Source organism: Perca flavescens, chromosome 9 (assembly GCF_004354835.1).
Source record: "Perca flavescens isolate YP-PL-M2 chromosome 9, PFLA_1.0, whole genome shotgun sequence".
Taxonomy (NCBI): Eukaryota; Metazoa; Chordata; class Actinopteri; order Perciformes; family Percidae; genus Perca; species Perca flavescens.
Genome location: NC_041339.1, coordinates 30,993,584 through 31,012,139, shown reverse-complemented (window position 1 = coordinate 31,012,139; position 18,556 = coordinate 30,993,584). Strand labels below are relative to the sequence as shown.

General features: G+C 37.5%; 2 protein-coding genes across 4 annotated transcripts in view; both read left to right on the top strand.

Annotated features, from left to right (window-relative positions):
* The window catches only part of LOC114561036 (complement factor H), a 232,826-nt gene that overhangs the window by 160,174 nt on the left and 54,096 nt on the right, over positions 1–18,556 (top strand). The window lies entirely within an intron of this gene.
* LOC114561038 (complement factor H) overlaps positions 1–18,556 on the top strand; it is a 173,613-nt gene that overhangs the window by 140,715 nt on the left and 14,342 nt on the right. The window lies entirely within an intron of this gene.

Sequence of the window (18,556 nt, the reverse complement as noted above, 5' to 3'; positions counted from 1 at the left end):
GATCTCTCCTGGTCTTTAGAGGACTTCTAAGAGACATTTTAAAACAAAACTACAGTAGTCAAGCTTGTTAAAGATGGCATGGACAAGTTTTTATGAATGTAGCTGAGACATAAGTCCTTTAATGCTTGACATAGTCTTACTGTAAGGTGATACTAGGCTGATTTTGTATCTTATCTTAATGTTAAACTATACTGTAGGTCTGAGTCCATGACTACACCAAGATTTACAGCATTGTTTGTGGTCTTTAATGATGGTTGGTGGTTCTTTTGTTGGTCGTTCTTTTATTTTCTATTTTATAAGCATTCCAGACCCTGATTCCTTGACCCAAGTAAATCCATGTCTGAAAGCTGAAATAAATAAATTACTAAGTTAAACCAATATTGAAAAATGCTGTTTGGATGTTTTAAATTTCTAATCTTGTTCCTGTTTTTGGGAAATTGTGTAAATACGTGTGTGTGTGTGTGCGTGCATGCGTGCGTGCGTGCATGCATGCATGCGTGTGTTCATGCTTGCGTATGTGTGGGTGTGTTGGTGGGGGTGTGAGACTGTTTTCACTGCAAATGTCTGCAAAATCCATGTCTGAAAGCTGACATTAAATAATTACTAAGTTAAACCAATATTGCAAAATACTGTTTGGATTTATTTACATTCCAATCTCATTCCTTTTTTTGGGAACATTGTGTAAATATCTGTGTGTGTGTGTGTGTGTGTGAGAGTGAGACTGCAAACGTCATTTCTTCTGCACAGACAGACTTCAATCTGAATAACTCTAAGAGGAAAAACATTACCTCAGCCTCAAAGAGTGGAGTTCCTAAACACAGCAATTCCTGGATCTTCACAATGAGACTATTTCACCTTCTTTGGCTTTTAATCCTGTTACTGAACAGTGAGTCATCTTTACAACAGAATGGTAAGCATGTCAGATTTCAGGACCGTTGTTTTACTGCAGTTAACAACACGCATGCATACATTACATACATACATTTTTGTCATTTGATGCTTGGGGCCTAAGACACCAGCTAAAAAAGAAAATCTATGTTACCAATTTGTATGAACGTCATGTCTATAATGCATCATGAGCACATTTATAAGACATAATTCTTTCATAAGGCCTTGTAAAAATCTTTAAAAATATGTAGAATCATGACAACTTATAACAAGGTTTAAAAAGTATTATAAGTGATGGACATTATGTATTATAAGTTAATGTTTTATACCTCCATAACAGTGGTTAAAAGAAGAGTCTGAGTCCTGGGTAACAGAACACATCATAATGACTACCATAACTTTAACCAGTTATAGAGATTGTTCTGATGTATCATAACTGATTATAAATACTTAGTTTTCTGAAATGGAATAATGTCTTACAAACCAATTACACACTATAGCATGAATGTGAGCTTTAAGCAAAGTGACATCACTGTATAACAGGGCTCACCAAACTTTTTTTCTTTGGGGGCCACATTATCGTTCCTGACTGTGATGTGGGGGGCCGGGGCCAGGTCAGCTATATAACAGAATTGTATGACCCAGACCAAAATGACCACCATTGTGTAGCAGAGATTACTAGCCTGGCACAGCCATCCCCACTACTATATCCACACTACTATATCAACACTTGATTCCTGGCATATATTTGTTTATCTTTACTAGTGGTTTGCAAAAGTAGTAATCAAGTCTTAAAACTTTGTTTAAATTTGAAATACCAAAGATATTTCATTTATTTATTTTCTAATAAAATTAACATCAAAGCTGTCAAGGTAAGAAACATCTGCCTAGTTGAGGTGATTGACACTGGCAAAGGTGAGGGAAAAATTATAAATTCTAGGTAGACCTGTTGATATTAATATAATAATAATAATAATAATAATAATTGTGTGCAGCACTTAATAAAGGTCAAATAAATAGGCCTATAAATTAAATTAATTAATTAATTAAAAAAACATTGAAATTACACATGAGTAATAGAAAATTTAACAAGAGTACATGAGTAATAGAACATTTAACATGAGTAATAGAACAACTAGCCAGCTCTTATGCCTATCCAGGTGAGCATGTTCAGTAAACAGTTTTTTAGGTCAAGGTGAAAATGAAATGAGCAGTAGGCTCAAAACTAAAGCACAAGAATAATGGTAATCAAAATCAGTAGTATATGTAGGTGAGCTGGATTTATACTTGATGAATTGTGCTGTCTTTGGGATGGGGTCAGCAACAGCAGTCTCCTCTCCTCACTTCAGAGTGCCTTCTGGAGCCCTGGCATGATGGAGGGATGACAGATTGAACACAAGAAGCACCATATTCAGTAAATGGCAAGACATGCTGCTGTCTGCTTTTCTCTGTGACATAATTTTACAAAATATGTAGCAAAAACACTGATTATTACACTGATTATTACCGAAGCCAGGCTGAACACTCACTCATTCCAGACAGCAGCTAGCAGCTAACAAGGTAGGTGAATTTAAACAATGTCTGAGTAGAAAATGCATCTTGTTCATGTTGCACAGACATTTTAATTGCATTTTTTTTGTCTATTAAGAGGCACAAAGGCACTCTTTATTTATCTTATGCCCCCATAACTGCCGTTTTAGCTGAGTGGGAGCTCTGGGCATTAGCTGCAGCAGCTTTGTGTCGGCTCGTTTTTTTTTTTTTTTTTTTTTTGCTATGACAGTACTCATATACATATAGCGTATTAACTAATGTTTAATAAATGAACCTTACTGCATATTTAATATTTATAATTAAAATCCGTCATTGTTAAAATCAGTGTGCTTACCGTATCAGTGTGAACTGTGTGCTTGCTTCTGGCTGGTGAGAAGTTCAATGTCTGGTTGCTGTCTAGTGGTAGCCAGTCTCAAGGTCTGATGCTGAAGTGTTTATCTGTGAGTCTGTTCCTTGTTGGATTCTTGGTTTGCTTCATGCGGGAAAAGGTTTGCTCACAGATGTAGGTGCCGGCAAAAACCGTGGACATCTTCATTGCATGCTGTTTGATGTTTGGGTAGGTTTCCTCTGGGAGCGCAGCATAGAACTCAATGAGACTGTCAGGCTTGAATGCGTCTTTAAGGATATCACAATTGTGCAACTCTGCTAGTTCAAACTGAAGAGAGGGAAGGGCATCATTTATGTCGGCAGCAAAGGGGTTCTGGAACAAGCGTATTCCTTTACCGTTGACATGAAGCTCACGGAACCGCGCACTGAACTCTCCCTGCAGCATTTCCAGTGCATCCTTGCACTTTTCGAATGGGAACGGGACAGCTGGTTTCTCAGCGCAGTAGCTTTGGGTGGCAGGGAGATGTGTGAAGTCCAGCTTTTGGACCTGTCTCACAACCAGCCCTAGTTTGACCTCGAACGCTTTGATGTGGGAATGCATGTCACTGATTAGCTTCCCTTTGCCTTGGAGCTGCACGTTAAGTTGGTTCAACATTTCAGTCACATCAGTTAAAAACGCAAGGTCCCATTTCCATTCTGGCTCGGTCAGCTCTCGTACCGTTTCACCTTTAGACTGCAGGAAGGTGTTGATTTCGGGTAGCAGGTCATAGAAACGGCGCAACACTCTGCCTCGGCTTAACCAGCGTACTTCTGTGTAGTACGGCACATCCTCGTAGGCAGACTCAAGCTCTGAGAGAAAGGCCTGGAACTGTCTGTGTTTCAGCCCATGTTTTCGGATGTAGTTGACACAGTGCACAACCAAATTCATGACAGACGCCCATTTCAAAACTTTGCAGCATAGTGCTTGCTGGTGAATCAGACAGTGGACTTTTAGTGGTGGGGTGAGACCTCGTTCCTCGAATTCGCTGTTCAAGCGCCCTACTAGCCCCCTCGTTGTGCCAACCATACTAGGTGCGCCATCCGTAGTGATGCTGGCCAATTTAGACCAGTGTAGATCCAACTCTTCCATTGTTTTGCACACTTGGACAAAAATATCCTCTCCTGTCGTAGTACCTTTGAGACTTTTTAGAGCTGCCAGCTCCTCAGACACTTCAAAGCTTGCACTAACTCCACGAATAAAAATGAGCAGTTGTGATGTGTCCTGCACGTCATTGCTCTCATCCATGGCCAAAGCAAAAAACTTGAATTCTAACGCTTTCTTCTTCAGCTGGTCATACACGTTGTCCCCCAAATCTTCGATTCGCCTGGTCATAGTAGGTGCGGAGAGACTCACCGCGTTGAGCGCATCCTTCTTGTCAGGACACACCTCCTCGGCCACAGCAACCATGCATTCTTTAACAAAGTCCCCATCAGTAAACGGCTTTCCATGGGTGGCTAATAGGTGAGCTAACTTATAGCTAGCTCGGACAGCAGCCTAGTTGACCTGAGTTTGGCGAAGGAATACATTCTGTTGTGCAGCCACTCCGCCTTTCATCCTCCGAATCCTGTCTTCTCTTGCTTGCCCGCGCAGGCTAGTATACTCATTGTGGCGGGTTTCGTGGTGACGACGCAGTTTACATTCTTTGAAAACCGCCACACTTTCTTTACATATAATGCAAACTGCACGGTCCTTACACTGAACAAAAAAATAATCGTTGGTCCACTGTTCTTTGAAAACTCGGCAATCTATATCAACTTTTCGTTTAACGCTAGCCATTTTGCTGTCCTGAACATTGACAGTTGCGTGCGTGTGACAACGCGCATGCGCTGTCTGACATTGCTTGATCTCGAGCATGTCGGGTGACAAAAATTCAGCAAATATTATAGTTCATTTTATAACTAAATATCAATTTGTAAAAGAAAAAAGAAAAAAAATACCAGATGCAGACATGTTATAATTTTCCAAAAAGCAATTTAAAAAAAAAAGACTTTTGGGGTAGTGGAGGGCAGAGGGGCGGGGGGCCGGTCAAAGGGGCGTGGCGGGCCTGAGTCGGCCCGCGGGCCTTAGTTTGGTGAGCCATGCCCTAGACTGTATCACCCAACACGTTTACAGTGCTTTACAGTCATTCCTGCTATTAACAAAATGCTATTTGTCCTTTGTCTCTTGCAGAACCCTGTATTGTGAATGAAGACGTCTATAGACAACACAACATTACTATAAAATCTAGTGACAGTAAATTTTTCACTCATGATGAAATAATTGAGTTCAGGTGTGCCAGAGGAGTACTAGTCGGTGCAGTGGCAATGCGTCAGAGGTGTAATGGGGGTGTGATTCTCCTGCCTACCTGCCAGTGAGAGGCATCTGAAAGTAATCTACAGAGCATGCAGACTTATCCTCCACTTTAACTGTGAACACTATAATAAAATATACTTGATCTCTGTCTCTGTTCTGCCTCCAAATATGTAACCTACCATATTATGAGTATGTGTGGTGGTGATGGCGCAGTGGTTATGACATGTGCCTTTGGTGTGGGAGACCAGGTTTTGATTCCCACTGCGATACATCAACAAATGTGTCCCTGAGCGTGACTGCTGACATATGTAGCAATTGTAAGTTGCTCTGGATAAAAGCGTCAGCGAAATGACATGTAATGTAATGAATACAACTCAACATTTCTTGTTTGAAGATTATTTTTTGGGCTTCTGGGCCTTCATTTGATAGGACAGATGAAGACAGGAAAGGCGGTAGAAAGAGGGGTGGGGGGGGGACGACGACATGCAGCAAAGGGGCCAAAACCGGACTCAAACCTGGGCCGCTGCAGTGAGGACTGAGCCTAAGTACATGGCGGCACATGCTTAACCAGGTGAGCGACCCCTTAACGTTTCTTTTTTCAAGAATAAAGCTAAATATATCAGTTTTTATCATTTTCTTTTTAAAAGCTCATGACCTGAAATAAATTCTTTGAGTTCTGAAATTATTTAAATAAGTAGGAAGTTAATTTATATGTATATTAAAAATTTTTTTTATATATATATATATATATATATATATATATATATATATATATATATATATAACCTAACCTAAGTAACCTAAGATTATATGACATACTGCTTGTTTGGCACAACCAAGACAGACATTTGGAAATGTGCTCTCCATTACAAATTAAAGTTTCATAACAAATCTTTGTTAACGGATGATGAACGGATGGAGATGAACAAATGTCACTGCAAAACCTCCAGTGAAGATGCCTAAAGATTTTATTTTGAATCATTATTATGTGTATATCTTTTAAGAGGGCAGAAAAATGTTTGGTGTTTCCATAAAATGACCCCTTTTAATATAAGAGTTATTTAATACAAATTACATTTTCTAAAAATGTAACATACCTTAATGCAGAGAATCTAACATCAAGTGGCCTGACTGTTAACCCCTACAGGATAGACAATATACTGTAGTACATTGCAGATTAATGAATACAGAAATTATTTAAGCCCAATGGAGATTGTACAAAAAAGAATAAATTAAACCACTTTGGTCAAGACTGACATCCTGCTGATTTTAGTATTTCTGTTTAGTGCCAAATAGAAATTGTAATACTAACATTTAATAAAGATGGGGAATATGGTATCTTTTACCTGCTTAATAAGCAGAATGTACTGTATGTTGTCATGCTTCTGTTACATTTAGAGGGGTTTCTAAAGAGCTGCAACTTAGGAGCAAACAAGTGCATTTAAAATTGTAAAAGCGTCAGAAATAAAAGGTAAATGCATTGATTTCTGTCAAATAAGGTAGCACAGACTCATTGCCTTTACTGTATGCCGACCGATCATGCACACTGTTGTGTGTAGATGCAGATGAGAGCTAGTTACTTTTCAGATGACAATTTTACATTTAAAAAAAGGAATGATAACTTTATTTAAAACAACACATTGTTAAAGATTAAACCAGTGGTTCTTGGCCTCTTGTGGACCCTCATTTCAGAGAACTTTCTCTTCTAAACTTCTTAGGTGGTTACCTTCCAGTCCCTTTTTAAAGGGTATAGAGGTCAAATTATCTATTTCACGACCCCTCAGATTTATCTTGTGTGACTGTAGAGGGGTCCCACCCCTAGGTTTGGAAACACTGAAGTAAACTACCAACATAAAGTAGATCAAAATAGCTCCACCGAATATGATTCCAGATGCAGGATAATTGTGACGGACATGTTGCATTGGTAAGGATATGTGTACGTTTTCCCCCACTAGTATGTATGCAGTGTGCTTTTAAAGTCATTCCTCCCATTAACAAAATGTATCCATTATATCCTGCACGATAAATACTGATATCATGAGGAAACATAATAGTGCATTCAAATTGAGCCATGACCAAAAGCCCATATTAAGCCCATAGTAATGAACCTGAGATCAGGTGTACCAAAGGAAGAGCCACTGAGCCACCCATTGATTGTGGGGGTGTTCTGATGGTGGGATGACCCTGTCCTCTTGCCAGTAAAAGCTTCAGTTGACTGGAAGTGACATGAGCTGTCTGGACAAACATGTGAATGATTAACCAGAGGGAAAAAATATTGTATTGTTGTGTATTGTAGTGCTGGTATCTGTAACAGTTGTATATAAATGTATTTTGGCCCTAAAGCACTCAGTGCTTTATAAATCAGCAGTAGCATTTTAAAATAACTTAGTTCACAAACAGTAAGCCAGTTAAAATATCTGAGAACTGGAGTGATGTGATTTCCTGGTCTTTAGAGCAGGGGTCTTCAACGTTTTTTAGGCCAAGGACCCATTAGCTGAAAGAGAGACAGAGCAGGGACCCCCTACTACATACATTGTATAAAATTGGGTTATACTTATTATACTGGGTCAGATGGATGAAAATGAATGGATATTCATGTATAAATTATAAATGTGGAAGGTACAGCAAATCCTTTCTGTGAATGGCTCCCATGGTGGCTACCTTACCTTGATTAGTATATTAAATACTCAATGTTGTCTAAGTAAACTTTTTTTTCATACGAATAGGCTGATTTGTTGTATTCATGTATATATATATATACACACACAGTACAGGCCAAAAGTTTGGACACACCTCATTCAATGCGTTTCCTTTTTATTTTCATGACTATTTACATTATAGATTCTCACTGAAGGCATCAAAACTATGAATGAACATATATGGAATTAAGTACTTAACAAAAAAGTGTGAAATAACTGAAAACATGTCTTTTATTTTAGATTGTTCAAAGTAGCCACCCTTTGCTTTTTTATTAATAAGGGAAAAACTTCCACTAATTAACCCTGACAAGGCACACCTGTGAAGGTAAAACCATTTCAGGTGACTACCTCATGAAGCTCATTGAGAGAACACCAAGGGTTTGCAGCCCTATCAAAAAAAGCAAAGGGTGGCTACTCTGAACAATCGAAAATATAAGACATGTTTTCAGTTATTTCACACTTATATATATATATATATATATATATGTATATATATATATATATATATTTCAATCAGGAGAGACTTTGTTGCAGATATGCAAAGATTTATTGTACGAATGCATGATATGACAACTGAGCAGCAGAGAGAGACAGGTTTAAATTGCAGTGATTGGCTCGTGAAATTCAAGGCCATTTCTGATTGGTTAGATAAAAGTGAACGTCTCTAACAGCTGTTCAGTTTTAGAAGAGAGAGAAATGTGATTAAGTTTAGAAGTCTTTCTGCAAGGAATTTACGCTGAGCTCTATATATATCTATATATCTATATATATATATATATATATATATATATAGATATATATATATATATGTATAATTTTTTTATTATTATTATTATTATTATTTATTTTTAATTTAAAATTCAATAGTATAGCGACCCCACTGCAGTAACTCTGAGGACCCCCTATGGGTCACGGACCCCTTGTTGTAGATCTCTGCTTTAGAGACATTTAAAAACAAAACTACAGTAGTCCAGCCTGTTAAAGATGGCATGGACAAGTTTTTATGAATCTAGCTGAGACATAAGTCCTTTAATATTTGATATAGTCTTACTTTTTTTTACTTACTTTTATAATGTATTAATAAATTACTAAGTTAAACCAATATTGCAAAATACTGGTCGGATTTATTTACATTTCTAATCTCATTCTTTGTTTTGTGTGTGTGTGTGTGTGTGTGTGTGTGTGTGTGTGTTGGTGGGGGTGTGAGACTGTTTCACTGCAAATGTCTGCATTTCTTCTGCACAGACAGACTTCAATCTGAATAACTCTAAGAGGAAAAACATTACCTCAGACTCAAAGAGTGGAGTTCCTAAATACAGAGATTCCTGGATCTTCACAATGAGACTCTTTCACCTTCTTTGGCTTTTTATCCTGTTACTGAACAGTGAGTCATCTTTACAACAGAATGGTAAGCATGTCAGATTTCAGGACCATTTTCTCTGTTGTTTTACTGCAGTTAGAAAACAACACGCATGCATACATTACATACATACATTGTTGTCACTTGATGCTTGGGGCCTAAGACACCAGCTAAAAAAGAAAATGTATAACCAATTTCTATGAACGCCATGTCTGTAATGCATAATAAGCACATTTATAAGACATAATTCTTTCATAAGGCTTTGTAAAAATCTTTCAAAATGTGTAGAATCATGATAACTTATAACAAGGTTTATATAAAGTATTGTAATTGGTGGATATGTATTATAATTGAATGCTTTATACATCCAGGCCAAGAGTCTATCATGTTGCGTAGTACTCCACACAGCTTCACTACAAGGCTACTTCATGTTCGTTTATTGTTCATTAAAAGGACCCCCATTAGCTTAACCACATCACTATTTCTATAACTATGTTTTTATGTGTACTAACAAGTGTGAGATAAATGTAATATCAAAGTAGTCTTTCATACTGCTGCCAGTAAGAGCACACTTGATGTGTACATGTTTGTTTGTTTTGTTTTTAAGAAATAACATGTGACAGAAAGGATATCCTGGAGGCAGATATTATCAGAGAATACAAGCAGACATACCGCTACAATGAACCGGTCCGTTATCGCTGTAAGGAGGGTTATAGAGGACAATTCACTCTAACCTGTAGAGAAAATGGTTGGATCGGGAATCCAAGGTGTACAGGTAAGGACGTTCAGGACAACAACTTCAGTGTTGGCACATGCAACATTTAATAACATTTGTTATTGCTTTTTTGTTTAGACATGCATGCAATTTATAGATTTTGAGAAATTACCATCTGAGCCAAACCTGTCAAACTTATTCTCCCAGTCAATCCTAAATCCAGTACAGTCATGCTTACACCACTATATAAATGTGTTTTGTTAAAGAGATTATTGGGAAATGAATCACTGAATAAAAGTCACAAATAATCTGTTATTTTGAGTTTTCTAAACAACAGCAGTAACAGTAAAATAAAAAATAAAAAGGTTTTGAGGTTTGCAAGCTTTGGTTTTTACTCCACAGAATACCAAACTAATCAAAGTTTTAAAACTGATATTAATCTGTTTTAAAAGCACAGCTTGTTAGCTCTCATTCATTTTAATGTTGCATATTAATGTGCTCATTCTGGAGCACCACAAGATCTGAGATGAGACAAGGGGAGGTACCTTACTTTGTGACTTTGTCTTTAATTGCTCTTGTATAGTTTCTATTTTTACTTCTATTCTTATTCTACTTGTATATAACTCCTTATTTATTTTACTATCTCTATTTATCTGTATTTATTTCTGTCTTTGTGCTGCAACAACCGAATGTCTCCTCTGGGGATCAATAAAGGCTTCTCTTTCTCTTGGAGACCAGCCTTTTTATATGACAAATGTTTTGTTTCTAACTATTTGAAAGCAGTATTTCATACTGCTGACGTAAGAACACACTAGATGTGTACATGTTTGTTTTGTTTTGTTTTTAGAAATAACATGTGACAGAAAGGATTTGCGAGAGGCAAATATTGTTCTCAATAACAAGCAGAGATACCGCTACAATGAACAGGTCGGTTATCGCTGCAGGGATGGTTATCAAGGAGGAGAATTCACTCTAACCTGTGGAGGAGATGGTTGGATCGGGAGGTCAACGTGTACAGGTAAGGAGGTTCAGGACAATTAATTCATTGTTGGCACATTTTGTTATTGCTTTACTGTTTTTATAAATGCATGCAATTTATTTCGATTTTGAGGAATTACCATCTCAGCCAAATTATTATTACTTATTCTCATGGTCAATCCCTAATCCAGTATACAATAAAGTTGAACACATGTTTACAGCCCACTATATAATGTATTTTGTTAAAGAGTTCATTGGGAAATGAATCACAGAATAAAAGTCACAAATAATCTGTAATTCTTTTCTAAACCGCAGTAACAGTAAAATAAAAATGTTTTGAGGTTTGCAAGATTCAGTTTTTCTTCTAACCAATCTTATTTTACTACTCCACAGAATACCAAACTAATCCACATATACAGTGCCTTGCGAAAGTATTCGGCACCCCTGCACTTTTCGACCTTTTGCCACATTTTAGGCTTCAAACCTAAAGATATAACACTGTAATTTTTTGTGAAGAATCAACAAGTGGGACACAATCATTAAGTGGAACGAAATTTATTGGATATTTCAAACCTTTTTAACAAATAAACTGAAAAATTGGGCAAAATTATTCAGCCCCCTTAAGTTAATACTTTGTAGCGCCACCTTTTGCAGCGATTACAGCTGTAAGTCGCTTGGGGTATGTCTCTCAGTTTCGCACATCGAGAGACTGAAATTTTTGCCCATTCCTCCTTGCAAAACAGCTGGAGCTCAGTGAGGTTGGATGGAGAGCGTATGTGAACAGCAGTTTTCAGTTCTTTCCGCAGATTCTCGATTGGATTCAGGTCTGGACTTTGACTTGGCCATTCTAACACATGGATATGTTCATTTGTGAACCATTCCATTGTAGATTTTGCTTTATGTTTTGGATCATTGTCTTGTTGGAAGACAAATCTCCGTCCCAGTCTCAGGTCTTTTGCAGACTCCATCAGGTTTTCTTCCAGAATGGTCCTGTATTTGGCTCCATCCATCTTCCCATCAATTTTAACCATCTTCCCTGTCCCTGCTGAAGAAAAGCAGGCCCAAACCATGATGCTGCCCCCACCATGTTTGACAGTGGGGATGGTTTGTTCAGGGTGATGAGCCATGTTGCTTTTACGCCAAACATAACGTTTTGCATTGTTGCCAAAAAGTTAGATTTTGGTTTCATCTGACCAGAGCACCTTCTTCCACATGTTTGGTGTGTCTCCCAGGTGGCTTGTGGCAAACTTTAAACCACACTTTTTATGGATATCTTTAAGAAATGGCTCTCTTCTTGCCACTCTTCCATAAAGGCCAGATTTGTGCAGTATACGACTGATTGTTGTCCTATGGACAGAGTCTCCCACCTCAGCTGTAGATCTCTGCAGTTCATCCAGAGTGATCATGGGCCTCTTGGCTGCATCTCTGATCAGTCTTCTCCTTGTATGAGCTGAAAGTTTAGAGGGACGGCCGGGTCTTCGTAGATTTGCAATGGTCTGATACTCCTTCCATTTCAATATTGTCGCTTGCACAGTGCTCCTTGGGATGTTTAAAGCTTGGGAAATCTTTTTGTATCCAAATCCAGCTTTAAACTTCTCCACAACAGTATCTTGGACCTGCCTGGTGTGTTCCTTGTTCTTCGTGATGCTCTCTGCGCTTTAAACGGACCTCTGACACTATCACAGAGCAGGTTCATTTATACAGAGACTTGATTACACACAGGTGGATTCTATTTATCATCATTAGTCATTTAGGTCAACATTGGATCATTCAGAGATCCTCAGTGAACTTCTGGAGAGAGTTTGCTGCACTAAAAGTAAAGGGGCTGAATAATTTTGCACGCCCAATTTTTCAGTTTTTTATTTGTTAAAAAGGTTTGAAATATCCAATAAATTTCGTTCCACTTCATGATTATGTCCCACTTGTTGTTGATTCTTCACAAAAAAATTACAGTTTTATATCTTTATGTTTGAAGCCTGAAATGTGGCAAAAGGTCGAAAAGTTCTAGGGGGCCGAATATTTTCGCAAGGCACTGTAAGACTGATATTAATCTGTTTTGAAAGCACAGCTTGTTAGCTCTAATTAATTTTAATGTTGCATATTAATGTGCTCATTCTGGAGCAATACAAGATCTGAGATGAGACAAGGGGAGGTACCTTACTTTGTGACTTTGTCTTTAATTGCTCTTGTATAGTTTCTATTTTTACTTCTATTCTTATTCTACTTGTATATAACTCCTTATTTATTTTACTATCTCTATTTATCTGTATTTATTTCTGTCTTTGTGCTGCAACAACTGAATGTCTCCTCTGGGGATCAATAAAGGCTTCTCTTTCTCTTGGAGACCAGCCTTTTTATATGACAAATGTTTTGTTTCTAACTATTTGAAAGCAGTCTTTCATACTGCTGACGTAAGAACACACTTGATGTGTACCTGTTTGTTTTGTTTTGTTTTTAGAAATAACATGTGACAGAAAGGATTTGCAAGAGGCAGATATTATTTACAATAACAAGCAGAGATACCGCTACAATGAACAGGTCCGTTATCGCTGCAGGGATGGTTATCAAGGAGGAGAATTCACTCTAACCTGTGGAGGAGATGGTTGGATCGGGAGGTCAACGTGTACAGGTAAGGATGTTCAGGACAACTAATTCACTGTTGGCACATTTTGTTATTGCTTTATTGTTTTTTTAAATGCATGCAATTTATTGATTTTAAGGAATTACCATCTCAGCCAAACCTGTCAAACTTTGTTAAATAGATTATTGGAAAATGGATCACTGAGTAATAGTCACACATAATCTGTAATTTAGAGTTTTCTAAACAACAGCAGTAACAGTAAAATAAAAAAAATAATAAAAAGGTTTTGAGGTTTGCCAGCTTTGGTTTTTCTTCTAACCAATTTTATTTTACTACTACACAGAATGCCAAACTAATCCACAGTTTTAAAACTGATATAAATCTGTTTTAAAAGCACAGCTTGTTAGCTCTCATTAATTTTAATGTTGTATATTAATGTGATCATTCTGGAGCACTACAAGATCTGAGATGAGACAAGGGGAGGTACCTTACTTTGTGACTTTGTCTTTAATTGCTCTTGTATAGTTTCTATTTTTACTTCTATTCTTATTCTACTTGTATATAACTCCTTATTTATTTTACTATCTCTATGTATCTGTATTTATTTCTGTCTTTGTGCTGCAACAACTGAATGGCCCAATCCCAAAGTGAGCCCTGAGGACTAAGGACTAAAGACTCACAGACTTAAGTGATCTCAGGTACTAAGTGAGCGAGTGTGTGAGGCCACATGGGCTCAGATAGGTCTAAATGGGATTGGGACAGCACTTCACGAGATCTCATGTTACCTTGGCGACGTTTAATAACAAAGATGTTGCTGACACTTGCCGGTTTGAGAATCTTCATTTTAAGTTTGTTGCTTTCCACACGGCCAAGGCCCAGGAGACGGCTGCCTGATTCCAAACTCTTGTTTTACAAGTTGGACAACAGGTTGGTCTGTTCCGTGGCCGTGTCGTGCTGTTGTTTACCTTTGTAATTTCCGGTTTCCATCCGGTCTCCATTATAAACGTCACAACGCTTTGAACTGTGGGTAATTCCCTTTGGTGAAGTCTGCATCGATGCAGACTCACGGAAAGGGCCTCGATAAGTGTGTACTCAAACCCTCACGCCCTTTGAAATTCGACATTGGGACAACCCTAAGCCCTTACGAATTTCGCGAGAACTATTTACCAAAGTCCGTGAGTCTGTGAGTCCGGACTTTGGGATTGGGCCAATGTCTCCTCTGGGGATCAATAAAGGCTTCTCTTTCTCTTGGAGACCAGCCTTTTTATATGACAAATGTTTTGTTTCTAACTATTTGAAAGCAGTATTTCATACTGCTGACGTAAGAACACACTAGATGTGTACATGTTTGTTTTGTTTTGTTTTTAGAAATAACATGTGACAGAAAGGATTTGCGAGAGGCAAATATTGTTCTCAATAACAAGCAGAGATACCGCTACAATGAACAGGTCGGTTATCGCTGCAGGGATGGTTATCAAGGAGGAGAATTCACTCTAACCTGTGGAGGAGATGGTTGGATCGGGAGGTCAACGTGTACAGGTAAGGACGTTCAGGACAACTAATTCACTGTTGGCACATTTTGGTATTACCTTACTGTTTTTACATGCATGTAATTTACTTTGATTTTGAGGAATTACCATCTCAGCCAAACCTGTCAAACTTATTCTCCCAGTCAATTCCAAATCCAGTATACAATATATTTTATCATGCTTACAGCGCACTATATAATGTATTTTGTTAAATAGATTATTGGAAAATGGATCACTGAGTAATAGTCACACATAATCTGTAATTTAGAGTTTTCTAAACAACAGCAGTAACAGTAAAATAAAAAAGAATAATGAAAAGGTTTTGAGGTTCGCAAGCTTCGGTTTTTCTTCTAACCAATTTTATTTTACTACTCCACAGAATGCCAAACTAATCCACAGTTTAAAACTGATATTAATCTGTTTTAAAAGCACAGCTTGTTAGCTCTCATTAATTTTAATGTTGCATATTAATGTGCTCATTCTGGAGCACCACAAGATCTGAGATGAGACAAGGGGAGGTACCTTACTTTGTGACTTTGTCTTTAATTGCTCTTGTATAGTTTCTATTTTTACTTCTATTCTTATTCTACTTGTATATAACTCCTTATTTATTTTACTATCTCTATTTATCTGTATTTATTTCTGTCTTTGTGCTGCAACAACTGAATGTCTCCTGTGGGGATCAATAAAGGCTTCTCTTTCTCTTGGAGACCAGCCTTTTATATGACAAATGTTTTGTTTCTAACTATTTGAAAGCAGTCTTTCATACTGCTGACGTAAGAACACACTTGATGTGTACCTGTTTGTTTTGTTTTGTTTTTAGAAATAACATGTGACAGAAAGGATTTGCCAGAGGCAGATATTATTTACAATAACAACCGGAGATACCGCTACAATGAACAGGTCGGTTATCGCTGCAGGGATGGTTATCAAGGAGGAGAATTCACTCTAACCTGTGGAGGAGATGGTTGGATCGGGAGGTCAACGTGTACAGGTAAGGACGTTCAGGACAACTAATTCACTGATGGCACATTTTGTTATTGCTTTACTGTTTTTTTAATGCATGCAATTTATTGATTTTAAGGAATTACCATCTCAGCCAAACCTGTCAAACTTATTCTCCCAGTCAATCCCAAATCCAGTATACAATATATATATATATATATATATATATATATATATATATATATATATATATATATATATATAAAAATATAATGTATTTTGTTAATCAGATTTTTGGGAAATGAATCACTTGGTCAAAGTCACAAATAATCTGTAATTTTGAGTTTTCTAAACAACAGCGGTAACTGTGGGGGTTTCTGCAGCGGTCATTAAAAAATTGAGGTTACACTTACTTCCACTGTTTACAAAACTTATTGAAAGCAAATCTAATGACATAAGGCACAATTCCTGGAGGACTTGGTGTCGCCATCGTCAATGCAATTTTTTATTTCTGAGTTTTACTTCATAGGCATAAGCGCATGTGTTACGTTGCACATTATAGCAGAGAGCAGGGGACATGCAGCTCATTCTGTCGTTTCCCCAACATATATGCGCCACTAAAAGAAAATAGAAATACATGAAATTCACATTAATGAATTCAGATTTAAAAGCAATAATTGCATGAAGACAGGTTGTTGACGAGTCCGAGTCAAGTCTGAAGTCTTTTTTTTATTTCGCAAGTCAAGTCTGAAGTCAGCTGTTTGTGCGACTTAAGTGTGACTCGAGTCCGAGTCTCACGACTCGAGTCCCCATCTCTGGTTGTCTGGACTTCAACAATGCATCGCTAATTTATCTTTATTGCCCTACGGACAAGTTGTAAGAAACATAAAGTAAACCAAAAAATCTATTTCAAGCTGTACATAATTACTAGAAATGGGTGAGACTACAAGATCTTGGTGTAAGACAGGCTACGAGAGCACAGATGGTGCTACCTGGGCCTCATGCAACAGAGATGGATGGACACCAAATCCACTCTGTCGAGGTTTTGAAGTTAACTTTATATTTCTTAGGTTACTGTCATAAGGAGTTACTTTTGTGTCTGTATTTTAAAAGTGGGGAAAAAGCTTAGAAAATGTAAATAAAATTCGAAGACTCCACAGCCTTCCCTGTGATCAAGTGGAAAAAAAAATAAAAGGAAAAGGAAAACAGATTTTACAGGAAATATGTATATGCAAGTTATAATCCTAAAACTTAAAAATGTTTGTATTATAACTAAAAGTTAAGATTTACTATGGTCTGGTTAAAACTGCATATCATAACATTTCTGGTAATCCCTACTGTCTACTCTCCAAACAATGGCAAAGGGTTTAAAAGCTCAAAGAGAAGAAGGGCTAAGGGTACGACCCTGTTCAGGACACTAAAACAACATGGCTTGCATTTCTTGAATGTTAGCAGAGTTACTTTTTCTTTTATCTTTTTAACCATTTTATTAGATTGCCATTTTCCATGCTGAATTTGCATCTGATATTGCTATAACAACATCTGAGATGAGACAAGGGGAGCAGGGGCGTAGCAAGCTTTTCAAAAGTGAGGGGGATGGATGTGATTTGTTTTTAAACAATAAAAATGATGGATACAATGACAGAGGGGTACAAAATGTATAACATACAAGATATAAAAAGCTTCCCATTTAAATGAGTGATACTAGAAAAGTATAAAAACACACGAAAAATAAGTTTGCGTTTAAAGTCTGTGTGGAATATAGAACGGTGTCGTACTGTTTGTCAACATGGGCAAACGGAGCATAATCTAATTACGTATGTGGTAATTTGCATCAATAGCACAACAGATCTAAACATTGGGTATAGCCAGCTGAAAATGTCTTGTTGACATAAAACAGTAAAAGACTTAATGTAAAGGTCTGAATGGAACCCATTTAGGCTACCCATGAGCATTAATACATAGAGGCAGGAAGAAGTGCTTTAAACCAGCATTTATTAATTAGCCTATTATTGCAGAGATGGGGTTTGGGGCTGGGTCCGTGGGACTGTTTCTGGGGGTTCACTTTTTTTATTTTACCTACCTTTTTGTCTTCTGCATTCTCCTTACCCTTGTTCTTCCCTCAGACTCATCCCCCAGAAACAGTCCCACTGACTCAGCCCCAAACCCCATCTCTGCAATAATAATAATACTGGTTTAATACACTCAATAATCAATACTGGTTTAAAGCACTTCTTCCTGCCTCTATGTATTAATGCTCATGGGTAGCCTAAATGGGTTCCATTCAGACCTTTACATTAAGTCTTTTACTGTCATATGTCAACAAGACATTTTCACCTGGCTATACCCAATGTTAAGATCTGTTGTGCTATTTACTCAAATTACCACATACGTAATTATATTATGATTCGTTTATTATGAATGCTATAATGTAGCTAATGTTACAGAACGTTATACTTCTTACATGGGAAACTACTCGTACATATTAGCTTTCATTTAACGTTGCTAGTGAAGTTAAAAAGGTGCAGTTACCATCCATACTAAATACAGTCTCAGTGACCACCAACTGGGTCAGACAGAGATGCACTTCCTCCTCCACTGGGAAAAACCATCTTCACTAAGAGATTCACACCTTGGAAAAATAGCCCAAA